This window comes from Haemaphysalis longicornis, unplaced genomic scaffold (assembly GCF_048455015.1).
Source record: "Haemaphysalis longicornis isolate Haplotype H1 unplaced genomic scaffold, Haemaphysalis longicornis Haplotype H1 scaffold_3, whole genome shotgun sequence".
Taxonomy (NCBI): domain Eukaryota; kingdom Metazoa; phylum Arthropoda; class Arachnida; order Ixodida; family Ixodidae; genus Haemaphysalis; species Haemaphysalis longicornis.
This window is the reverse complement of record NW_027526335.1, coordinates 139,138,086-139,164,954: the sequence shown is the minus strand read 5'-3', so window position 1 is coordinate 139,164,954 and position 26,869 is coordinate 139,138,086.

Genomic DNA, 26,869 nt, shown 5'->3' with positions numbered 1-26,869 from the left:
AACAATGATGTGGGAAGAAGGATTTGTGACAGAATATGCAGATAGGAATAAATTACACCTTTTCGAATATATCGTAGAACGGGAATGAAATGTACCTGCAGATGGAAACGCCCGGTATTCTAATAGGCGACACAGGGCCCGGCAGGCGACTAAGTAGGCGACATAGGGCATGGCACTGCCCATTCGAACGAAATGCCTAAACTGCCGCGTTCGTCTTCCAGGTTGTGCCGTGGATTTTGACAGTGGTCGCGACAAGCGGATCAGGTGGGACGCCTTTCCTGCTGCCTCATCTCAACCTCGTGTTGGAAGATGCACCGTGGATCGAAGAGCATCGGCCACAGTGACGTCACCAGCAGCAAAGCTACTTACGGAGCAGCACAGCATGCAACTCTTTAGAAGGCACGGCACCACCCATTCGAACAAAATGACTAAACTATCGCCATTTGTCTTCCAGGTTGGTTTTGAAAGTACTAGTGTCCCTTGCCGTAGTGACAATATATTTTTGATTGTCCTACCGTGCCCTCATAGATGTTGCTTGATTCTTGTTGATTGCTGGTCTGTGCTGGTGCGATTGTTTATGGCGGGGAATTTTGAAGAAAACCCCGGCACTACTATGGCGCAGCTCCTAGAAACTGTTTTGGACAATCAAGCAGCATTTTACCGTCGGCTAACTGGAATTCATGATACACGCCAATACCAATAGGATGGCTGGCTTAGTTGGTTCAGTCCATGAACTGAACGCAAAAATTGAAGTTCTGGAACGTACTGTAAAAACGCAAACAGAAAAGCAAGTTGAATTTAAAAATAGAAGTACATGTAATAACCTCCTGGTTTTTGGTGTAAAGGAAGGCAGCCCAGAATCGGAGACGGACGTAAAAGTTGCTGTATTTGACAATATATTTCACAAGAAAATGAAAGTGCAAGTTCGAATAACAGAAAAAATTCATCCATTAGGCAAGCAGCGGCCGGGGCATATTAAACCAGTCATAATGAGGTTCTATGATTGTCAAGAAAGAATGGAAGTGCAGCGAACTAAAGGGAATCTTCTATTACGTAAACAATGACAATTCAAGGGACGCTGTCGTGGTGCGTGAAAAGTTGCGGGACAGCGCAGCTGTGGACAGGGCCAGTGGGAAGAAGGTATCGCTACTTCACGATAGATCGATGATAGGCGACAGCTTACTTGGGACCACAACCGAGAAGAACGCAACTATGTCGGGGAGAGAGGTATGCTACGGGACAGTCAGCAGCAATGCGCAACTCAGAGTTGCGCATTGAGTGCGAAACTCTGCTACACCCCGGTGGAAGGGGTGTTAGCGACGCCCCGGTGGAAGGGGTGGTGGCTGCGTTACCACATGTATAGCTCGTAATTCTCCAGTTCAATGAAAGCAGTATTGTTTATAAGGTCACCGAACTTGAGCATTTACTGTCTCCCCCCACCCTTGTCATGATCGTAACAGAGATATGGTAAACAACGATATTTTGAATGATGTGGTAGCTTCTCCTGGGTACCAATATTCCGCTGGGAATGAAATTCCCGTGGTGGGGCGTTGCAATTGTCGTCAAGAAGTGGTTTGTGGCCGTTTCAATTAAATGACATTTATCGGAATCTGTATGGTGCAAAATTAGGTACGCGAATCCAATTACCTTATCGGCGCCGTATACAGACCACCTGCCACTTCGCCCGATGTCCTGGAAGACCTTCAGGCTTTTTTTCCGCTCAAATGCAACTGAGACAACAAAATTAGTGCTGGCTGGAGACTTTAACCTACCGAACATAGACTGGATATCTGTATCGACGGGTAACACGGATGCTGCTGGTAGCGAAAAGCTGTCTTAATCATAATCCTAACTAAATTGTTCGACAGGACACTAGAGTAACCCTTTACATTCGCCAAAAGGCTTGTCTATAACGCGCGAGCGGCGTGCTCCGGACTGCACTGGAGACATCTAGGGATAACGCCTGCTTTGAGACCAGTAGAATGTGAGCATGCGGGATGGCAGTTTCCGTTGTCGCTGTACCTGTAGGCTTGGGTTTGGTACCTTCTGTCGCCGTGAGAAGCCCTGCTTGAGCTGCCGAGCCGGGAAACAATTGTGACGACTAGCGATTGTCAGTACAGCGTTGGCTGTGTTTAACTAAGTGAAACGCATTTTTGTGGCGCGCTACACAATTTATGCAGGAGTTTTCTTTCTGTATGGGAGAAAAAGAGCAACAATCGCCGAAAACGCACCGCTGCCGGTGTTCTAGAGTGACTAGATATCGGTCCATGGTAACTTGGATAATGCATTAAATATTGTGGCGTTAGCCCGTTAGCAGTGGCGTGCAAAGCCGAGAGCAGAAACCGGATAGTGGGTGCACCCTGTACTCATGCAGCGTATTGGCAGAATGATGACGCAATGACCAGATCTGCACCAAAGCTAATGCAGACAAAAACTCGCAGAGCACCTGCTAAGGCGGGTAATTTCAGCTTTTGTTTCCTCGCCGGGCAGCGCAGGCATACAGCGCTTTTTACGGCCAAAGAAGGTGTGGAAGCAAAGACGACGGGCGCAGCGAGGAGGGATACAGCAATCTCGCTGATACGGGCCGTGCATGCTCACATTCTACCTATCTCAAACCAGGCGTTATCACTAGGTGTCTCCCACGCAGTGCGGAGCACGCGGCGCGAGCGTTTTAGACAAGCCTTTTGCCGACTATACTCTCAGTCACTGCTGGACCTAGTATTTATTTCGCGCAGTATGCACGACTTCAGTGTCACTAGGGTGGCTAGAATGGGAAGGTGTGATGACCGGCCATGAAAAGCTGGCCCCCGTTCGCGTGAATGCCGCGCGGCGGCGCTGTTGTCAGAGGCGCCGTCAGCTCGCGCGGCCGTTCTGGCCTTTCTCCGTGCTACGCGTTTCTGCCGCGACCCGGCGGGGACGCGTTACTGAGCTCTGAAAATTGTAGCTAATACCGCAGTTCTTTAGGCAAGGCAAGGCTTGTGTTGCGCTACCGCTAACATGGGGTTTGCAACATGGCTAAATACATCCGAGTTTTAAGCTGCCAGAAAGCAAGCAGGCGTTTGAGAAATGCGCCACATTAAAGCCGCTGAGCGGGAGCTTTTTTTTAGAGGGCTTTTTGCAGGGTTTATGTGAAATGTTTTTTTTTATTCGAGGTGAGCGCTATAAACGCTAGGATCACGCGGCAGGTTTATTCTTGCCACTCGTATTTGTTTGTTGCTGTTGGTGGTGGTGGTGCGTAATTACGTACGAAAGTAGATAACTTCGTTTACACCAGCCAAATCAACATGAAATTGTGGCATACGTTCTAATGCAACGTCCTGGAGTCATTTCATTCCCAATGTAGTTCGAAAACCAAACAAAAATATGCAACATGTTCCTAGCCGAACAGAATTTATTGCGTGGAGCAGAATGCAGTTCAGTTCTGCTGCATCTTTCACGTTACACAAGCCTTTGTTGTTTTTTTGCCTTTGCTCTCGTTTGTTTTGTAATCAAAATGCAAATAAAAAGGAACGATGTGTAGCACACAATAAGCGCTGCTGCTTCAGATGTGGAGCTGCACTAGATTTAGTCGCGGTAAAATGGTACATTCAAAACTCGATCTAATGAACAAATTCTAATTAATGCTTTTACGAACTCGAACTAACGAAATATATTCCCCGCCACCTCCCGATTTAACGAAGAATTTCGAGCAACAGGCATATCTAATAGGCATTTGTTTTCACGGAACTTTACGTGATAAATTACTCAACAATCCCGTGGTGCATGGCGTGCTGGCCAGCACGCTTCCCACAATCTTGAAGAAAAATGAGGCCACCATCCATGCCAATTCTTCTGGAATTGCGTCGAAGAAAATAACCTCAAAGACACATATATCCTGCACGAGAAACTGGAGCAAGCCCTGTTTACGTGGTTCAAGGAAATGAGAGCCAAGAACGGTCTGCTCAGCGGGGAGGTGGCACAGCAGAACGCGCTGTGTTTTGCGTGACTGCTGGGGTGCGATGACTTCAAGGCAAGCGCCAGCTGGCTCATTATTTTCACGGTGCACTTTTAGTGCATCGCTTAATTATCGTCAAGCGAGCGCCGTAGCTAGCCACCACAATTACAATCTCATGGTAGCTGCTGGGGTGCGCCTGCCTTTAGACATCTAATTTGTGGAATCAATTGCTTGTAAAATGACAGTCCCGACTTTACGAACTTCCCGATTTAACGAAATACGCGGTTTTCGGTGACTGCGTTAGATCGGGTTTTAACTGTATGACATGCTAGAACTACTCATGTCGCGTCAAAGTGCTTTGCGCAAACAGCCCAATTGTCCTGAAGCGTCTTGTCGGCCTTCCGAATAGCACGCGACCACTTCAAAATCAGGTCTTGACACGCGGGTGCACGAAAGAGGGATACTTTTTCGGAACAAGGTTTGTATCCGAAATCACACCCTAGCACGAAGCACCATCTCTGAGTTTTTTTCTTTGAAGTAGAAGGCATATTCGCCACCGCACAGCATTGCAGTCATTCACGAAACATGCAATAATCTGCAGCAAAACACCCAGCGACTAGTCCTACCTGCCGCGGTGGCTCAGTGGCTAAGGCGTTTCGCTGCTGAGCACAAGGTCACGGGTTCGATTCCCGGCCGCTGCGGCCGCTTTCTGATGGAGGCGAAAAGCAAAAAACGCCCGTGTGTACGAGAATTCGGCGCACGTTAAAGATCTCCAGGTGGTCAAAAGTAATCCGGAGCCCTCCACTACGGCACGCTTCATCGCCCCCGCTGCGTCGGCGCGTAAACCCAACAATCAATCAGCGACTAGTCCGCGCCCAGGCGCTGATACAGAGGCTGGCCGCTGGACTGGCTTTCCCCCGCGGAAACGCTGACGGCGCCCCTGACGACAGCGCTCGGTTTTGCCCTAGCGGCAGGCACGCGCCGGGGGAACACCCGCTCTGCGGGAAAGGCGCCGCGGTCATCACACCTTCCCATTCTAGCCACCCTAGTGTCACGGTGGAAGAAGGCATATCCGACCACAAACTGATTTCTGTTGAGATTCTATGTGGCACGAAAACTCGCAAGCGACACTTCGTTCGGGTGCCTGTTAGCGACTACGGCGGGGCCCATGACACGTCAATTTTAGATTTTGTGGAAAGTGCATTTGATGATTTTCAAGCTATACTCTGAAAGGGAGCCAGTTCATTGTTTGTGGCAGAAATTCAAATCAATAGTAAACAGTTGCATAGACTGGTTTGCTCCTACTCGATTAAAAAACGAAGAATACTAATCTCTGGATTATTAGAGATATTATCCACACCAAACAAACAATTTAGAGTACGGAAAAGACAAGGCCCCTCTAAACAGATTTTACAATCACGAGCAGCATTAAAAATAAAAATTGCTACGTCAAAAAAAAACGGTTTTAGTGAAACTCTTCCTGGTTTCTTGCACATTTAGCCTAGAGATTATTGGCTGTACCTCAGCGACCGGAACGAAGAGATTGAACGAATCGTGCTTTGCTCCGATGTTATAACTCACAAACAAGATGTAGCTAATGGTTTCAATCACTTTTTCCAGTTTGTAACTACAAAGGTGGCATTTACGGATGAATATAAGGGAATGGCCCATACGTGCGCTTGTGCCATGGATCCAGTTTTATTTGATCAAGCGGGCGTGTTTCAGCAGTTACTAAATTTAAACGAAAAGAAGGCTAATGGGCCGGATGGAATACCAACTGTTTTTTTGAGGCGGTATGCATAATGAATGTTGTTTTATGTAGTCACTATCTTTAAAAATTCGCTAGTGACACACTCGCTCCCAAATGACTGGCTGATCGCCATTGTTAAACCAATATTTAAAGGTGGTGATAGAATTATGTTTACCAACTACAGGACAGTATCTCTCTCGTGGGTTTGCTGTAAGGTTTTTGAACACGTCATTGCAAAAGAACATAATTATTTAAGTAGACAAACGGGCTGATATGTAGGCAACAGCACGGGTTTAGGCAGGGGCTTGCCACGCTAACCCAACTGGTTGAAACCCTCCACGATTTTACCGCTGCTGTAGATAACAAGGAACCAGTCGATGTAATATGCATAGACTTTGCAAAAGCGTTCGACAAGGTCTCGCACCATAAATTGCTCTTCAAGCTCAAGAAACAGGCTTAAACAAAATTATCTTGAAGTGGATTTAGGCATACCTCATGTACCGCAAGTAGTCGGTGCGAAGTGATAGGTTTGAGTATGAATTTTTTGATGTTTATTCCGGTGTCCCACAAGGTTCCGTTTTGGGCCCATTGCTGTTTTTGGTGTATATAAATGATGTTGGTGATGCTGTTAACCCTCCTGTAAAAATTAAATTGTTTGCCGACGCTTGTTTAATCTATGCCACACTTACGTGTGCAAATGACCAATATGTAATAATGATTGCCTCCAGGATTCTCAAACATGGTGCGATAAATGGTGCATAAAAATAAAATATTCGAAGACAACATATACGCATATAATTAATAGGAAAAGCGTTCTCCCATTTACCTACAGCATTAGACCCAATTACTTGCCAAAGGTGTGAGCATTTAAATATTTGGGAGTGGATAATACGAGTGACCTGAAATGGTGTGGACATGTTGTTAAAGTATGTTGTGCCTCTTACAGAAAATTGCGTTTCCTGCGTGCTAAATTACCTAATGCTACGAAAGACGTCAAGCTGCTTGCAAATAAAACAGTTGTGCGCCCTGTTTTAGAATATGTTTGTGCATCCTGGAGCCCCCACCAAAAGGATTGTATAGGTAAACTAGAACGAATTCAGAAACTTTCCGCCAAATTTATATATTCGAAGTATGAAAGAACGAATTCAGTTACCGAGACGCTTAAACTAAGCGGTTTGGAAACCCTGGAAACAAGACGACAAAAGCAACGCTTAGAATTATTTTTCCATGTATTGCAAGGTCGCATAAAAATAGATAAAAGAAATTACGTAAATCACCACCCCACAATAAGCTCAGCGGCCCAATAAACCATGAGACCTTTCCGTAAATAAATAAATAAATAAATAAACAAATAAATAAATAAATAAATAAATAAATAAATAAATAAATAAATACAAATAAATAAAAAATAACAAAATAAAAGTAGGCTACACAAAAAAAACGCTGGTTATCAAATGGTCCGTGGGGATCTATGACTCCCCTTAAAAAAATCTTCGTTTTTCTTTTTTCCCTCCCCACTACGGTCCCACTGCTCCGACACAAATGAATCAGTTTTTTCGGCATATAAATATTGAAGTTCCGAAAACGATTTAACTGTGGGCAGCGATGTGTCTTCGTTGGCAACCTTTTTATATAACGTGAAAGCCTTAGGCACAATATTCCACAAAAAAGTGCCGCTGTTGTTGCAGTCGCCCAGTCATAAAAATGACTTAAGCCATAAAAAGTAAATAAAAATAAAAGCCTTTTCACTTAACGGCAAAGCTGCGAAGTGCGGAGCAGTGGTTTGCGAAATCGCAGTGGCTACCTCTTTTTACTAGTTTGAGTGTCAGTCTGGCGTTGATACCTAAAGCAGAGAAGAGAGGATTCCGAAGACCGTGATAATGTCTCCAAATGGGCATGCTACTGGGTTTTAATTAATTTGGGATAGTTTATTCACTTAGGATAATTAATTCGTTATGTTATAATTTTTTTATTTCATGGTGTTGTTTACTTACTCGCAGCGTATCAACGGCAGTTGCCGTGGCAATGGCGCAGCGCACAGAACACCAAGAATACGAGCATCAACAGATGGGATTCAAACTCGGGTCGGCAATGCCGCAGTCCAGTGGCGTACCAACATCGCTATCTCCGCACGTATCCACTGCAGAACAAGATTTGTTGCGGTCATCATTTCTTTCTTGATGCAAGGCTGCTCGTGTTGGCCTAAGCGCACATGGAGAATTGCCCGAGAATTCGAAGTTAGAGGGGCTAATGGGCCGGCTTCACAAAGTTCAGAAAACACTGAATTGGAAATGTAAAATTTGTAGAATAGTGCGCGCGGGGTGACACCGTAACGTGATTGAGCGTGAGTATAAAAGGTACAGATCAGCCGCGCAAAACCTGATTTGAGGGGAGCTGTGGTGGGTCCTCTTCTGCTTGCGGACAGAATCAGAACCGTAAGACAAAGAATCGAAAGCAAGGGAAGAGACAGCAATGCTTTGTAGCAGTAGAAAAATTGTTAATGAGTATTGGTAGGCTTCTGCTTTCAAGGCACGTTAGCAGATTAAGGCACCCCGCGGAGTACTTCTGATTCGAAATATCTATTGAACCATATATATGTTGCGCATGCACTTCATTTCTCGTACAAGCAAGCTTAGCTAAAGGGTAACCACAGATCCCAATCGGTTCTGGTTATGCGTAGCCTGATTTGTCAAGCACTACCACAGCCAGGACAGCGTAACGCCCTGCATTTCCACTAAAATACAGAATTGGCGAAAGTCACATATTTAGTCGTTATAATAGTAATAGGAAATAATTGTGGCGACATAGTTATGAAAAAGAAATAAATAAAAAATAAGACAACACCAATCTTGATAAAATGACGTCACGAAATCAAAAACACGCCTCTCATACCAAAAATACCTTTCAAAATAGGAATAAAAAAAAATGGCCGAACCGTGCACCGCTCTGCATTTCTACGAAACTGCTGATTTCGCGTAACTAACACGTTTAATAGTTATAGCAGCGTAAATTTAAATAATTGGTCCGACACAATTTGAAACACGTGCACATTGTAAAAGTTGAAAAAAATCAAATTTTTGAATAATCATCTGAAAAAATAAAAAAATACCTATCCCATAGATCTCCCCCAAAACGAAATAATAAAAAATTCCGAAAAGAAAATTTACCATGCGAGTAGAAACATGCAAAAAGGGGCGAACAGTGTAAACTTTTGCGTTTTTACAAAAACGGAGATTGGGTAGAAGTAACACCTTTCTATGTGGTAATAGCGAAAATGAATATACTTAGTTGGACACAACGTTGAATCTATAATTTAGAAAAAAAACACAAAATAAATTAAAAATATGATCTTGAAAATAAAAATATGTGTGGTAAACATCTCCCCAGGGAACTCAAGATAATAAAAAGTCCGCAACACAACGCTTGAAATACACTCAAAAAGCGTTACGGACGAACTCTGCAGTGCGTCTTGCATGTTTAAAAATATATGTAATTGGAGGGGTTAAGGTACTTTATCGCTATAATTCTATAAATTATCATTGGCGAAAAGAAATAAAGGCAGCTTGAAAAGAATAAAATAATCCCTCGGTTTCTGCCACTCATAGCCATCATGACATGATCACCCACTGCAGGGCCAAGGTCTATCCCATAGATCTCCAATTATCCCGGTCCTTTGCTAACTGCGACGAATTTCATCTCATGAACCTCGTCATATCATTTGCCCATCTAATTTTCTGCCACCCCCCTGCACGCTTGCCTTTTCTAGGAACCCACTCTATTTCCCTTAATGACCAACGGTTATCTTGACTTCGCATTGCTCTCTTCTTGTCCCTTAATGTTTCACCTATCATCTTACGTTCCATTGCTCACTGAGTCGTCCTCAATTTAGGTTTAACCCTTATAGTAAGCCTCCAAGAATCTGCCCCGTAGGTGAGTAGCGGTAACATACAGCTATCATACACTTTCTTCTTCAGGTACAATGGTAGCTAGCATTCATTATCTGAATGGCAGCCTACCGAATTGCCTGCCCAATGCACCCACCTCTGTCTTATCCCTCTAATTATCTCTGCCTCGTGGGTGGGATCCGGGGTCACAACTTGGCCTAAGTAGCTATATTCGCTTACCTATTCATGTACAATAGTAGGCTGCCGTTTATTATCTGAATGGCAGCCTATCGAATCGCCTGCCGAATGCACCCCACCCCTGCCTTATCCTTGTAATTTTCTCTTCCTCATGAATGGGACCCGGGGCCACAAGTTGGCCAAAGTAGCTAAATTCGCTTACCCCTTGCACTGCCTCGCCACCTATCTTAAACCGCTGTACTCTACCAAGGTTATTAGGCATTCCTTTATTTTTATGCATATTAATTTTCAGGCCCAGGATTCTTCTGGGCTTGTCGAATGGGGTAACCATGCTTTTCAATTTGACTCCCTTGTAACATAGCAAGGCAACGCCATCAGCAAATTTCAGGTTACTAAGGCAATCTCCTCTAAACCTTACGCCCACCTGTTCCCAATCGAATGTTCTGAATACATCTTGTAATCATGCTGTGAATACAACGGAGAGATTGCGTTTCCTCGTGTGTCGCCATTATGCTTGTATTATGCATTGCTCAACCCTTCTACACGTTTTACTTCCTTTGTATCATTTATAAATTTGTGTAATCTAAAAATATGACGCTTACACCAGAGTTACTTAACCCTTGTTCTTGTTTTGACATTTTGTTCTTATTACTGTTGTACTACCAACCGACTAAGTACTTTTGTATGTATATAATTACACCCTTGTATGCCCGCCTGCCTTGGTCTCAAAAAGAGACTGGCAGTATTTCAAATAAATAAATAAATAAATAAATAAATAAATAAATAAATAAATAAATAAATAAATAACATGTATTATACTGCTCTCTTTATGGAGGACGATGGTAGCTGTGGACCCATATTATAAATTCTGTAGTATTCGTACGTAATGGTCGTCTACAGCTTGATTCCGTGATGCCTAAATGACGGCTGAGGTTTCGACCGAGTGAAATGCTGTCTAATAATCTATGAAGGCTATTTATAGGGGCTGAGTATACTCCAAGCCTTTCTCTATCACCTAATTGATCATGTGAATATGGTCCATTGTTGTTAAGCCTTTACGAAACCCTGCTTGTTCATTAGGTTGACTGAAATCTTAGGTACCAGAAATTCTGTTAGCGAGTACCTTCGTAGGTACCTTTTGGAGGACTAACAGTACGCTGTTTGCCCTAAAATATTTCGAGTCCTTCATGTCACCTTTCTTATCAATCAGGATGATGTTCGCGTTCTTCGAAGATTCGGATACACTTGCAGTCATTAGGCATTGCGTATGCAGATTTGTCAAAATTACCAGTACAATTAGCCCACCACCCTTTAAGAGGTCTTCCGTTATGGGAACCTCGCCAGGCGCTTTGCCCTCTTGCGTTCCTTTGAAATCCTTCTTTACTTCTTCTGTCGTTACTGGTGGGATGTTTATCTCCTGTGAGTAACCTCCTCGTAAGGTATTTTCCTCGATGCCACGCCTACTGTACATGTCTCTGTATAACTACATGGCTACTATGAATATTTCATTCCCTTTTGGTATGATATTACCTTGGTTGTGTTTAAGTGCATGCATTTGTTTTCTTGGCATGCTCGGACGCCTCTTCAATGCTTTCAGGCGGCCTCTGTTCTTTACAGCATGCTCAATGCTCTGAAATACACCTTCGTATGGCAACTGTTTTACGCTTACTGTTGAGCTTCGAAAGCTCCGTTAGTTCTATTCTCTTAGATGGTGTGCATATTGTCAGGCATTGCCTATTCTTTATAAATCTATGGCCTCCCAGGAAAGGTTAACAGTGTCCAGTCTAGCGATCGTACCCCCCGCTTCTACTGCAGACTCCGTGATAATGTGTGTACGATTGTCGCAGGGTTCCTGTGTCGTAAACTGCTTTTTCGGTTAAAACTGAATTTCGGTCATGCATGCGGGATTCTGAATTTTTGAACTTTCCGCCTTTCTGTTGGCTCACTGACCGGCTCCTTCCGTACTAGCCTGTTACAGTCCCTCGTCAAATCTAGCCTAATTCGAGATCCCACCATAGGGTAAGCACAAAACCTCACCTTTCCGAGCACCCCCAGATCCTGCACGACACCAGGGGTATCGGATAGTACGACGTCTAGTTCATATTTACGCTCCCAATTCGGGCTTCTACACGTCCACTTTCGGCTCTCTCGTTTGCAGAAGACAATATTGATAATGCGTAGATAATTCCGTTCAGCGAAGTCTACTAATTAGTCCCCTCTGTTATTTCTACAACCCAGATAATTGTTGCCAGCTTATTGGTCTCCAGCCTGCTGTATGCCTACGTTAGCATTGAAGTATCTCATGGCTACAGTATACCGTGTTTTTACTTCAGGCGTATTCATTGCTGAGTGCTGTAGAGCCATATCTGTTCCTCCAGAACAAACACGATAGACAAGTGGGACACGAATGCTACGCATTAGTAGACAGTTCTCTGAACTTCTGCGGATTTAACTACTCCACCGCTCTCATAATGTAAAGGCGAAGGAAACAAAAATATATTCCTAGTGCATAACGTCCGATTACCTCATTGTTCTTAAGCAGTAAGATTAACAGCGAGGTTGAAACATATCTGCGCCTGCTTTGACATATGAAAAGTTACTGATTCAGATTTAGGCGATTTTGAAGGAAATGTCAGCCCGCTCAAAGTATACCTTTGCCTAGCTTGCCGTCAGCCGCAGCTAGTGTTTAGGGTTCTTTGTCGCAAGCAGCATATAACGAAGATATTTAAATAAATTTTCGCGACACCAACAGAAATAACAAGCTCTGAGTATTCGGTGCGCAATTTTAACTCTATACACTGAATGGGGCCTATCTTCTGAAAAATGGTTCCCTATAGCATGCAGCATCGGCAAAATTTCTCGGGACACTTCAGTATGCTCACGGCCTTCGAAAGGAATAAGCTGGCGTAAAAGTGTAGCCGCAACGTACTACGTACACGTCCATACATGGACAGATCAGCGGCACTATTTAACAGTCTTTATTGCATCCTATATCATCCTAATCCAGCATAATCCACCTTAATACATCTTAATCTGCTATATTCCCTGCTAATATACCTCGTTACCTCTTTTATTTAGCTTTGACTGAACTTATTCTACCTTTCATTTTTTGATTTGTTACATTATACTGATCCTAATCCAGCCGATTAATCCCTTATATCAATATTTATCGTAACCCTGCCTTACTCTTTATACTATAATGGAATCTTCATCTCATTTTTTAAAACTTATTCCCCCTGAAGTTTTGCTAATTTATCCAATTTCATCCTGATTCATCCAAATGCCCCCATTTCCTACCCATTTGACGTTCCTAATCAATTGTACACTTTGGGTAAATAATTTGCTCTTATACACTGCTAACAGGGTTACGTTCTCATCTGGCATTCCCTGGGTTTGCCTACCGTGTGCCGTTGGATTCATTTTGGTGCACCTACCAAGAAGACATGCTGGCAGAAGACATGTTTAACCTCAAAAGTACGCCGTATCGCGGAAAACAGCGGTGCACATACGTCATTCATGCGAGGACCGTTGGCTGCGGCATTTTCGTGGACTCGCAAGCAGGAGCATGATGCGGGTTTCATATTTTGGGTGATTTTATCCGCAGCGGCGCTGTTGTAATGGTGGACTTCACGGTAGTCTGTCCTGCTACTATGTCACTCTCGTTCAAGTGCAGGTTTCTCCTCCTTAAAAGACCGGTAACCACTATAAAAAATCATAAATGAGAAAAATGACCGCGTATCTGTTCTTTTCGTTGCAAATGTCACCGAAAGACGATAGTCGACTGTCGCCCCTTCCAAGTAAAGGCGTGCCTTCTCTTTCCCGCTCACCTCTCATGCTCTTCTCTTCCCGTCTCGTCCCTCCCAAGACAAAACGCTAGAGGTTTGCTTAAGTGAATTTAAATTTACTGCGTTCCACTGCTCCAAGTGGGGTGTTTTGATGCCAGCGCTGTCATACGGCGGGGGCACGCGTAAATTGAGGCACCCTACTACAACATTTATAGAAACACGATGCCATTCTCTACGAGTGTTCCAAGCGAAACTTGGATCCCATCTAGTGGTATCTTTCGTTGTTATTGCCGTTTTGTTTCTAAATGCCACCTGGAGGTAGTGCTGGCACCAGCAGGCGACTGTTTCTGCCGTTGATGCGGTATTAAAGACGATAGTCTTTCTTGGGCTACTTAAACCCAGAATTTGTGGTCTGTCTGTATGTCTGTCTGTCGGTCTGTCACACAAAAAGAGATTTTGTTAAAAACTATTACAGCTAGGACCCGTTGTAGTTAGCTACTACACGGGTCGACAGGGATTTACGCAATGTGCCAGAGAGGAAAAGAAGTGAGCATCACACAAGTTCACAAAACAAAAACTAGACCACCGCACCGAAGGTTCTTTACAATAATGTCCTTGGCACACGGCTCAGGACACCATAGTTCACGCGTGGAAGTGTCTATCTGTGACTCGTTTCAGCCTCCTAGCCAAACCAAACAAGGTATTGCGCAATAGTCTTATATACTCACAGCTAAAGGTAAACGTCTAAGACCAGTTTATATGTTCATACTTGTCAACTTTGTTGAACAAGAACAAGACATCACGCAAATATAAGATAAGAAATTAGTGCACAAAGGATATTTGCAGTGTTCCTTTATTTAGAAATCCATGAATGCTTGGTTTTTTGATAGCAAATGATATTCTACATATACTGCAGAAAACCACCGCCTGCTGTTGCACGCGCCACTTCCAGGTGGCAAATAAAAAATCACGCGAAAACAGCAACGAAAGATGATGATGCTATCCTCAAAGATTTTGGAACACACCAAAAGGGGGTATTGGCCAGGTCTAAATCAGTTGTTCCACTAGCTAGGTTCTACGTTCTGCTTTGAAAGCACGCGGTGCAGGGGCACGCGGTTCTATAAACCTTGAAGTCGGCCGCCTCGATTCACGCGCGTCACCACCGTACTGCAGCGCTGGCATCGAGGAACCCGGTTTGTAGCAGTTGAACGCGGTAAATTCAAATTGCCTTGAGCAAACCCTTGGTGTGTTTACCTTGAGATGAGCGCGACGGTACAGAATCATCATAAGCATCTCCTTTGCGAGCTAACATTCCTGCATTTCGTTATTTCCGCAGTGAAGCATAATCATTACGAGCGGGGTATAATCCAAAAAAACGGCTTTACCCGTTGTGTTATTCAAAGTATCCCGAAACAACCTCTATAACAATTAGCTGTTGCAGTGACTTTCAAGTTTTCCAGGATTTCAAGTTTTTTTTTGCTTGTTCTCATTAGTTAAATCACAGGGAAGTTGTAACCACCACAGACGTACTGTCTAGTGTCAATACATAGCCATACTTTGATTACAGAAAACGGCGGTCTCTGTTGTTTTATGTAAATTGCGGTAACGAATTACCTAATAGATATCGGGTAGGCAACTATGATATTACGCACCAAAAAGAAACCCAAGCTAAAAGTAATCTCCGTAAATTCAACACACAGTTCCTAGGTTTTAGCATATTTCACACTGGGTGGGAGTGGGTGTAATATTTACGGTTTTAGTGAGTTTGACTCTATAATTTTATAGTACGTAGTCATACATGCTTCGTGACCTTCTTTGTAAAATAAAACACAGACCTGAGCATTGGTCAAATATTTTTTTTAATATAAGCCGTACTCTTTGAAAATGTCTTGTTGCATTTTCTGAAGTTCCCATGGTCGCTTCACTCCTTCATACATTCGCTTTGTTCCACGAGTTTGATTTGGAGCTTCCTTATTCACTTCTCGCCGTGCGCAAACTGATTGTTTATCTGTAGTAACATGACGTCCAGGTCTTGAAGAAACAAAAAGGAGCCAGAATTAAACACTAAAGCATACTTGAATTGTTTATGCCATGTTGTAAAAAACAAAAGATGAGTCGGATGGGCGGCAATAATTCCTTTCTTAATTGGTTATTTATATTGGTAATAAATAGGTCAGTACAAGAAGTACGCTTCAATAAAAAAACAGTACGCCGGTAATCAAACGAGCCCCACTGAACGTGCATACAAACGATAAAAGCGGAAAACAGACACGTGATGAAAGGTGCATCTGAAATTGCAGACAAGAAACAGAAAAAAACGAATGGGGCTAGGGTGAATGGAAAGTACGCTCAGTCAGTCTCAGCAGGAAGCTAAAGGCAAAGAGAAAAGCAAATCGTTGGGAACTCTTCCAAGCGATGTATCGAGCGGTGGAGAGGAGAAGCTTTCGTCTTGGAAAGAATTAGTGTTTCCACGGTACTCGTACGCCTCAGCTAGTTAGTCTTCAATGAAATTGAATCTACTTCTCTTGCCCACTTCGTTAACTACGAGAGCCACCCACACTTTCTTTCTGAATTCTGGGGCTCGCGTTACAAACGCTGTTAAATAAAAACCAGCCCTGCAGCGCCATCTCGCGCACACTTTATGTCAAGCGAGACCCAGATGAACGCAGAATGGACTATTTTTAACTGCTTTGCCAGCATTTTAGCAAGTCCACTGAAAGATAAATTTGATAGAAGCGGTTCAGCTTTTTAAATATAAGAATAACCAGCTACATATGAAGGAAATGAACCCGGAGAAGAAATTATGTTGCTATTGGCGGTGAGACGTGGGAGTGGCGCCCCATGGCTCTGACGTCGGCTTAGGGACTCGCGCCGCTGTCTTGTGCTTAACCCGCGCTGCTGCTATACGAACGCGCCACTGCCGTCCGCTTGTGAGGGGCAGCAGTTCCTGTGCTAGAACCGCCCACTTTGATGCTCTAGTACATTAAAAAACGTATTTCCACTTTTCAGGTATTTTGCCAGCTTCTGACACCTCGAAATATTTTCAAGCTGCATCCGCTCAAGTTTGCAACACACCAGTAGCGAGAGACCAAATTTCTTCAGAGCATCGTCCAAGTTCTAGCTTGTTTGCAAGTTTCACTGCTCAGAGCTCCTCGATGAGTGTTTTAAATGCGGAGGCTTCCCTACAGTATTTTTTAGGTGCTCTTATGAAGACTCAACAGTGTAATGCTACGCACCAAGCAGCGGGTCCGTGCAGGGGCATCGCACCGCAGGAAATAAAAATGCCGTCTTTTATTTCTTTCATTTCAGTTGACTTGTATCGGACGAATATTTTTTTCTCTTCCCAACGCAGAATATTTCTGCATTGTCACGAACGCTTTATTATGAGGTTTTGGGATGTTTGGGAGGCTCACAATGTTCATGTGGATATTTTCCTCAGGCTGTAAGAAATACAGTAATTCACAAATTGACTTTCCTTACGGCTGCGTGCTAAACGTGCATATCCCAAGTGTGTGTTGTTTATTCAGATGCAACTGCAATGGGGAAATTTGTGCTACATCACGCGAAACGGCACAGACAACGTTGTTCACAGTACTCGAAGGTGGCTTTTGTTGCCCGAATTTCTATCGTGACCATCGTACGGTGTTAATGGGTTGAGATACTCTCTAACGAACCAATAAATACGATACATGCCGGTTTTCAGAATAACAAGAATGGAAACAGATGCGTACCCCAAGCAGCTCTTTATTGTTTTCCAACCCCTTCAGGCGTAAAAAACAAATGCTGTCCTACTCGGGATGACGTTCGATGAATTGAAAAAAATATTTCTTAATATCTTTTACTGGACTGAGGAGCAGGCCCACTAACCAGCTCGATTTTACCGCGCGAAATAAAGTTTTTTGCTCCTTCTTCTTCTTGTCCTCTTGAGTGCAGTTTTACTATAACGCATATCTGAATATTGGGACGACGTCGCTGTAAGAAATGCACAGAAGTATCCCTCCAGCTCTGAACAAACATAGTGCTATGTATTTTTACCGTTCATATTACTCGTTTTGCTCAATAAGCCCAAATACTGGTTAAGATCAGCACGCGCCTATACACGCAGTAGGTTTTTCGGAACTCAACCTACCTTTTGCCCCTCATAGGGCTTGTCGGCATACTATCATGCCATGACAACGTAAAGTGATGTGATACAATACTTTCGAGCATTCAGCGAGGTTGCAAAACTGTTTTACTTACAAACGGTTGGCGGGAATCGTAAGCCTTCCGCCAAAGCCGATTGCAAATAACGCATAGAATTTGTTTTGTTCTTGCACATTCGCTATTGTCGGTTATTAGACTGTTTCCTTTGTTAGAAATAATGCTTAATACAGAAGCTGACGTCTAGCTCCGACTATTTGCGCTCCGCATGGGACCGGCTTCACCAGGAATAGGCGACACCGGCAGTGCTTCTTTCGTAGCCGTATCGAAAACAATAATTTAACACACACCTTGAGCGAGTGTATGCTATTTTAAGACTATTATTATGACAAAAAGTTACGCACACGAAACGTCTGGTGCGGACAACCATCAGACGTCGACCGAGCGCTGAAACAGCAGGGAGAGCGAGCCTGAGTGAAGTAGACGACAAATTCGAGAATCCCTAAGTCAACGTCACGGAGACGTGCTTCGCACCGCCGCCCATGTTCGCACCAGAAGTATTGCATCGCAACGGGCTTAAAAGTGTTACCTCGTCGTCAAATACTATTTTTCGCAGCACTCTGCACCCTAGCTGTCACCCGACACGAGTAAACTCGTCGACACAAATGAGCTATTTGCCTGCTGCCGTGTGTAAGTACCCGTAACAGTTTGCTCAGCTCTCGGCGAGCGCCTTCCCATACGGCAAGTTGCCGATAGATGTCGCTACCGGCGAACTTCTATTGTACTCACTGCTACGCTATCGTTTTATCTCCACCGGCTTGGCCATTGGCGCGAGAAATGTCTGGGAAGCATTATTTGGCTTTCGTATTGGGGGAATTTACCGTTGAAAAGGTTGGGCACGCATTTATCCCGTTGTGGCCTCTTTCTTTCGCTACGCAGGCTCAATTCTCTGGTTGTGATAAGGAGTAGTCAATAGCGAGTACACATTGCCATGTATGTTAGTGCGATTATTCATAGCTGTGAACACCATGGCTCAGAATCGGATGGTAACGCCACAGGTGACGTACGTTAGAGCCTGGTTTTTCTGCAAGATTCGGACTCAAGTGCAGGCAAAGCGGGCACCGCAATAGTGGTTTTTAGCGTTGCCAAGCAAAGAAATTGCCCGCTAAACATTTATGTAAATATCATATATAACATTCAGGCTTAATTCGATGTTTACTGGGCTAATTATGTAATACTACATTGCGACGTTCCCTAGTTAGTAGGCGCATGTTCGTACGTGTGTGGTGAGGGCAATCTGCAGGCTGTGTAAAACAAAGAGCAACAGCATTTAACATACAAAACACACAAGGCTAGCTGCAGTCATGCTCTATTATCGGGCCCTTATCATTCAGCCTCTCTTTTTACCATTCGGCCACTTCCAGGCACCAGTAGCGAGCAGTCCAGCCCGTAAGCTAGATGGTGCTGAAAACATTGTTTTCCAACCATGCACACAGAAAATTGAGACATTTAAAGTCTGAGACCAGATTTAAAGTCGCAAGCGTCTATTGCAGAACATTGTCTTCACAACCTAATGGCTATGTACACGCAGGTGTCTTTCTTAGCATGGGCGTTCAGTCGCTTCAAGAAAGTGCACTATCTCAATGGGGTGCGTGGAAGCAATACTCCACTAATCAACAGAACTGCCCCTAGAAAACAAGCAAGAAGTGCTTAGCGAAAAGATAGTCGAAAGGGCCTGTTCAAAGCAGAATCAACGGTAAATATTTCGCTTCCGGCATTCCAAAGTACTGCCTTCAATATTGGGCCAGCTCACTTGCCTGTTCGTATTCCCCACGCTCCCCAGCAAGTAGAATACGGGAAGCAAGCGATGCCTGAGGAAGCCACTTTTTTTTCTATTTTAGGGGCCACATTCATTCCCGTCTATTTCCTCTGGGGCGGAGAATGGTGCTCTGCAGAGAACGGTACGAGGAAGGAATCGGAACTAAGCTGGATGTCTTTCCAGGGAGAACTCTTTTGATATTCCTTCCACTCCCTGCAAGGGGCACAGCTGGCGGGCGAATTTCGACGCCACAAATTCTGCTGGAGTTAAATGGAGGCGCTGGACACCGGCAGAATGATTGGCTATACGGAGTACTGATTCTCCTTGGTTGAACAAAATATTATATTACTCTGAAGCGTCGACTAAAGCAAACAGAGCTGTGTTTCTGGGTTTTAGTTACTTTGTCGGAAAAATTTAAAATGCTTGTAACCAAACTTGCAAGTAAAGCATATATCATTCAAGATTCTTTCTGCAGCCGTAATCGATGTACTACGGTCTTTTTATCTTACGACTAGCCAATAGTATTACACTGCGGCAAAAAATCTATAGAAATAGCGTCTCAGCATTTTTTAATTACATAGATTGTATGTTTCATAATATCATCGATTTGTAATCAAGATTTAGACTTTCTTTGATGCTCTTTATTTTCTTTCACAGGAAAATCGTTTTTTTTTTCTATTGGACGCTTTACGGCAGAAAGGCATACATACGATTTGAAGGAACCGATTCCCGTTTTTCATTGCGCATGCTTCGGGAAACCGGTGATCAACTCAAGCCAAGATATGCTGCCGACCCAAGAAAATCCGCAACGAAGAAAGAGCGATTAATACATGATCCATTCGATTGCGCCCAGAAAAATTTGCCCAGAAGGCTAACTACAATGTCTAGGGGAAGCGCAAAAAATTCTGTGCAGGCCGTAGCGACAAGCTAGGGTATGGGTATGCGCTAGCCGATATATTCGTTCTTCCGTGTTGCAACGATAAGGTGTAAACACAGGGAAGGTAACCAAATAATGCCGGCCTCTCTGTACCGCGCCCGCTGGCTACGAGGTGACTGAAGGCGGAGAAGCGCAAGCTCTTGCTTTTATTGCGGAGCATCCTTCGCAGAGTACCTTTACAGCTAGCACTGCGTAACGCGCTGCATTTCTTCAATATTGCAGATATCGCGGAATTTACAACTAAAATCGCTAAAAGAGCGCAAAAGAGTTTTTGGTACGCGGGGACATCTTAATCAGGACAGGGACCCACCGCGGTGGCTCAGTGGCTGAGGCGTTTCGCTGCTGAGCACGAGGTCGCGGGTGTGATTCCCGGCGGCGGCAGCCGCTTGTCTTATTGAGGCGAAAAGAAGAACCGTCCGTGTGTACGAGATTTCGGCGCACGTTAAAGATGCGCAGGTGGTAAAAATTATTCCGGAGCCTTCCACTACGTCGCGTCTTGTTGCGTGCGCTGCGTCGGCGCGTTGAACATTACAATAAATCAATCAATCAGGTCAGGCATACCACGCACGACAGAGCATCAGAATGACGACATGACAAGAATACGACAAGACGACAATACAACACGGGAAAATATGACAGAATACAGATATTTTTCTTGTCTTTTTCGACTGGGTTTCCACAAAGATGCAGATTTCGCGGAAGTTACACCTTTAATTCTTGAAAAAACACTCTAAATGGAGATAATTGGACAAAAAGAAATTAAAAAAAAACAGAAAATACGAAAAATATTAAACATTCTGGAAATGGGGAACCGTGTAACTCCCTGCATTTCAACTGAAAAGCAGATTGCCGAAAGTTGTGCCTTCCATCGCTAGAGTAGCGTACATGAAGATGACCGGTAAAACATAATAAGAAACCAAAAAAAACTAAAAAATGTCAAATGCAGGGTATGGTGTCGGTGTGCAAGCACAGCTGTACAGCCTCGCTCTCCTTCAACTACCACTTATATAAGAGATCGATCCACTTTCCCACGACAAAAAGTTGGACCACCTCGAAGTGGATATTTACTTCCGGACCTTAGTCGTTATACAACTTTGCTTGTACACAGCCAAAAGCATTCACAATATAGGAAGTTCAACTTTTGATAAACGCGCTATAACACTAAATTATTTGACTGCGCAGCACTTCAGCAATGCGTGGTACAATATTCTTACAAATATTTTTGTTGATTTCAGCGGGTTTCGAATATTCTGCAAAATGGCATGTTATTTGCACTGCAAGTCAAAGTCTCGCACTAGAAGTTGTTTTTCTTTTTTGATATTTTGTAAATCCAGGGCTAATATAGTGCCACCTGTCTTTCGCGAGAGCGCTTCACAGAGTAATACGAATATAATTTGAGAGTGCAGTACGGAAAAAGATTTGATTTCTCCGACATAAGTTTTGTTAAAAAAATACGACAGGTATTTCATTCGTCGGTCCTTGAACGAAGACGTTTTAAAGTGCAATTCTAATTTTTATGCTTTTTGCTGTTATCTAGCGATACCTTGCGTTTACATGCGACTGTTACGCCCTCTTAGAGAAGTTTTAAAGGTATTCCGCCTTGTAATGTGCAAGCAAGCAAGCACACAAGAAAAACGTCTAACACTGCTACTTTCCCTTTTTTGTTAATGCACCAAAAAATGTCACTGAACCGTTCATTGAATGGCTTTGGGCGGCATCATAACGCAGACCAAAATGATATTGGAACAACCGTATCCCATAGGGGTACAATATACCAAAAAATGCCAGTAAGCAAGAAAAAACTGCTATGCGAAGTTTGACCTGCAAACCCTATTTGCTGTAAACAATTTCCACAAAGGAAATAAAAACAGAAGCTGAGACATGAGAATATGAAGATAGGACCATCCAAACTAAAATGGCGTTTTTCTGGACTTAGTACCAGTTACGACATCTAAGGATTTAAATATTTTAGAATCTTGGGGGCACCCAGTTACCAGTTTCCTACGAATAAACTCATGCAAGTCTATGAAATGAGACAAACATAACTGCGAAAAAGCAGATTTCGGCACTACACAAATGCTGATGAAGGGCCAGCCCGTAGCCTTGAAAAAAGCAACCGAATAAAGAATGGCGAACTTGACACTGAGAAAAAAAGATTAACCGTAACAGCCCAAGCATGGCACTTAAATGCAAAAAAAAACTAAACAAAGGCACTCAGTTTGTTTTGAGGGCGTGGTGTTCATCTTTTCGCCAGTTTTTAAAAAAACCGGCACGAAAAATTTTCTGGAAGACTGTACAAGCAGGCGGAAGCACTCCGTGGCCACCATACGGCCTTGGTTAGTGGGAGCTTTCATACATAAACAGAATAACCTACTCAACCAGCGATTTCAGTATAAACAGCCGCTCTAAAGGCGAGTTTGTTTTCTAAGGCGAACTTTGTGCATATAAATCCGTCATTGTATAGCTAGTCTTACTGGCCGTATTTTTTACATTTTATCCCGAAATTTTCTCCAAGTACTGTTGAAATTAACCAAGTACAGTCAACTGACGGCTGGGAATTGCCGGTGCGTTGTACCACACTGCAGCGGAAAAAAACCCGCAGAATCCGAGGCAAAAAAAAAAAACGAATATTGATGCCATTTCTGCATCTTGTGCAAAGTAGTTGTCTCCTTCTTGTCTCGTTTAATGTGTGCCACTGGCCTTTGCAGTTCAAAATTACTTAGTTCCGCTGTTTCACGTTGGCTACCGAAGTTGTTTGCACTGTTTAACCGAATATTCTCTATATACAATATTCGCCGATACCATCCCTCTCAATATATATATTGATAACCATTTTCATTTTCCCACCAAGGCCTTTTGCAAAAAATTTAAATCTCTCCTTTGAATTCATTGTTGGACTCCTACATTTCTTATTTCATCCCTTTATCACTAAAAATACCTATGCTTAATATAGCTTCTCATTTCCGTTCAAGTATTTATAGTTCTGGTCTATATACCACACCAATCAAATCAAATATTTCTTTGTTGGCGGGTGATGCTGTCCCGGGAACACGCTTTAATGCACTGAAAACAACAGGTTTTTCGGCTCCTTTTTATTGCGAGCTTATGTAAGCAAGCTTTCGTCAAACCGCCACCAACGGCCTCTAATGCCGCGCACCTAATGGAGAGCGCCTGTAATGCATCAAGCCACTTCGTGCATCGACAGTTGCAAGACCTTACGGAACAAGAGGAAGAGAGGGTGTAACGTCCTTACCTTGATGATCATATTGCGGCAACATGTCTTTTCAAAATTCAGTCATGTACAGCCGGTAAAACGCTTGTCTATAACAGTGATTTCAACTTCAACCAGCTACATCTGAAAACTGCCGAAACATACTCGTTCCAAACATGTCGGAGGCAAAAGCGAAGGGCTAAGACTTCAGAATTCCGCAGTAGTTTTATTCAAATCCCGCTCCGGCTGGGCAGGATAGGGCTGAGAGTACGAACGCTGTGTTATAGACAAGCCTTTTACCGGCTGTACGCAAACGCGCGGCTTAGAACAAACAAACCATTTACAAACAAATGATCTTTGGAATGGCCTGACTGAATATTTCCATTCGTCTCAGTAAAGTGAGATATGCGCAACGGACCTTGCAATGAACCGCAACACACTTTCAGTGACGTTCTCCGATGTCTTCATGGGCTATAGGAAATTGCCGGGTGCAGGCAAAGTGCCATGGGCTCTAGCATAGCGTTTATACTAATGTACACAACAATTCAAAATACATTCAAACGCCGGGCCTTAGAACTCAATTGAGGAAAGCGGTCAATTACAGTGCGATAAAAAAATAAAAATAGTCCGTTTAATATTGTGTGGGGTTTTTGAATTGAATCGATTTGAAGCCGGAAGTTCATTAGCGTCCTTTACAAAGGAAGCGGTCCCGACCACTCCCTTTTGTATTCGAACGGAAATTACTTAAACATTCTGCCTATAAACAGATCACCAATGTTATATTGTTTGGTGTTTTCAGTATCTTGAGGTATTAGCTACAGAAGCGGTTGTACGATGTGGCAGAGAGCAGTGTCTGGCGGTTACAGTTTTATTGAAGGAACTTCCCAAAAGAAATCAAATGCTTGTGGTCGATTAAACACATGACAGTATAAGTATAATTTTATCAGCCAGAACGTGTGTTTGAGCTATGCAATCTGTTTTTTTAAACGTATATCACTTCTTGCAAACAACGTGAAATATACTAGCGAATGCATAGTGGAGGGCATTTGATTTAGCCTTAGCTTGTCTTCGAAAATATAACCCATTCGTGGCAGATTTATTAGGATTGCCCAAAGTGGGATCGTTGAGTGCCGCAAAATTGTAATTTTTGGTTATATTGTTTTTATCTCCCTGCAATAAATCTTTCCCAAACGTGACGGGCAAAATATCTTCAAAAGCAGCGGGAGTACTTTCGCTAATACCGTAGGCTGCATACCGCCAAAGTCTTTATTTACCATTTCGAAGCTTCTCTAAAGAGGGCCCATTTCATAGGAACAGCAGAATTGGCTGAATCGCAGTATATTTATGCTAACTGAGGAAACTTCCTCTGTTGGAAATTGATGTTTTAGTAAAATTTCCAAATTTGTGAGATTTAGTAGTACTTATACCATGGTGATAGCGGTTCCCTAGACTGACTAGGGAACAGGATTTTTATTGGGCTGTCTTTGGCGTGCAGACAAGCTCTTGTAATAATTTATTTATATTATGAAGATGTGGCTCGAACTTGCTCTGCCAGTCTTCACTGCGATCAGGATGTTTACTTTCGGTTGAATATCACTGCTTAGACTCATCTCGTACGTGGTTTGAACAACGCCATCTGCCATACTGACACAAAACTTTTATCTTCAAAAAACAAGGCAGTGATCCCAGTTTAACATCAGAACTTCTTACTATCTTGAGTACATGCGCCATTCCTTCGAAACTCAAGGCATCTGTATTTCGCACGTACAGGGAAACATCCGAATGGTTCAATGACCGCCCGCAAGGGCTAGGCTACGTTCGGATTCTCTAGTACGTAAACAACCCGCACAGCCTTTCTTCTTCTCGAAATATTTTAATTTTTGTGCAGAAACGAACCTCAAACCCAACAACAGCTTACATAGCATTGTACACAGGAAACAATCTATGAGGATATGTTAAGCCTCCCGCCCAAAATCTTAGAGGCCGTACAGATATTGCCGGGTATATTTCAGTGTATATATACAAAAACTACTTGTGTGCGAGCGCAAGTGGAAAAGAAAACGGGATGCATTTGCACTGTTTTTGTTGCGTTGATACTTTTTTTTTGCAAATTTTTCGCCCGACACGCATTCACGAGATACGAACGTGGGGCTCTTGCCTGAAGGCTTCATAGAGTTGGAAAGCTTCAGTATGTTCTTGTTTCGCTTCATAGAATCTGCAGTTTCCAGCATCCTGTTACGAAAGCAGAACATCTGTAGCACACATAAGGCATTTCGACTTCTATACGTCCCTTGTCGTCATATGCGTCGAAAAAACCTAGAAAAAGACGTCATCAAGATCTAGCGACTATGCTTTACTTTGCCGACTTTCCCTCAAACATCTCGTTTAAAATGCGGCAAAGATGCAAAATACAAGCACGGTCATATTTCACAGCTCCGCTCGAAGATGCCTGCCTTTAGACTAAAAGGGAGGGCTTTGCAACATGGAATTTCTCTTGTTCATGTTACGACCAAGAAATGCGACGTTAGACGTTGCCCATGTGTCGCATTGTCGTGGTGGCATGCATTCAGAAGGAGTGTTTTAACCGTCAAATTTTCCGTGCTTTCAAACATTGTATTTTAGCTGTGCAGCTATGCTATTCTACTTAAGCTTCTACATTTCCCGGTGAAGCCTTGTGGTGCTTGCACTTCCCATTTGAATATTTCGAAACATTCGTTCGGGAAATTTTGTTCTGCTTTTCATTTTAATGGCGGTTTTTGGTTTAGGCTGTTTTTTTTTAATACTCCGCTGGTTGTCAGAAAGACTGTTACACTCCTAAAAGAGAAAACTTGGTGATACGGGAAGTTTTTTAATACTCCGCTGGTTGTCAGAAAGACTGTTACACTCCTAAAAGAGAAAACTTGGTGATACGGGAAGTGTGACTAATCCACACTCGTTAATCAACTTGTGCTGAACACTGGAGTAAGGGAGACGTTTTCGGGCTTCCATGTGGCGCTGTTCGGTTTATACGCATTCAAGATACTACTAAAAATATAATCACCTTCAGCGCCAACTACGGGCTCTAAAAACAATTGGCTACTGAGTGCGCTGACTCAAATTTTTCAAAGGACAGAATTGAGCCTTAGCCATGAGGTGTTATGCACTAGGGACTACTGCCGAATATAATACACTTCACATTCTTGATATGCTGTGAAATATATGGTCTCTTTCA